This window comes from Mandrillus leucophaeus, unplaced genomic scaffold (assembly GCF_000951045.1).
Source record: "Mandrillus leucophaeus isolate KB7577 unplaced genomic scaffold, Mleu.le_1.0 Scaffold288, whole genome shotgun sequence".
NCBI lineage: Eukaryota > Metazoa > Chordata > Mammalia > Primates > Cercopithecidae > Mandrillus > Mandrillus leucophaeus.
The window spans coordinates 389,502-390,149 of record NW_012103009.1 but is presented as its reverse complement, the minus strand read 5'-3'; positions in this window follow the sequence as shown (position 1 = coordinate 390,149).

Here is a 648-nt window from a genome sequence, read left to right as displayed (position 1 = left end):
CCTGACCACAGAGCCATCCCCACTTACTGCCCGTCTGCAGCTAGGATTTGACTGCCTGGGTGCCAGTCCCAGCCCCTCTGAGCCGGCCCAGGCCAGGCAGTCAACTTATCGCCGCCTGACTTCTCTACAGATGGGGGCAACAGCAGGGCAACCCCGGTGGGCTGCTGGGAGGAAGAGGTGAGATCATGCACACAAAGGGCTGTGCGGGGCCTGGCACACCGAGCACGCTCGCCAGCGCTGCTGTCTCCAGGCTGCTGCTGATGTCATCGTCGGGCTCCGTTTTCTCCTACCCCCTGGGCTGAAGGGCTCTCAGACACGGGCGCTGACCCCAGACACAGACCTCCTGGGCACAGGCACCCATTGCCACGCTGATCCCCCACCCAGCGCTTGGCGTGCAGGGCCTGGCCCGTCAGGCGAGTCGCCAGGAATACTCCTCTCTACTCTCGACGCTTCCTCCTGAAATCCTCCCAGTTTCAAGTCAAACACCGCTTCTCCATGCACCAACCCCGAACTCCACCCCCTCTTTGCACCCCGCCAAGACCGCCAGGGGCTTCAGGCGCAGCACCAAGGTCAGGGGCGGGCTGGTGAGCCGCGGGTCCGCGCCCCTGGAGCCACTAGAGCCACAACCGCCGGCAGCCGGCCAAGGGG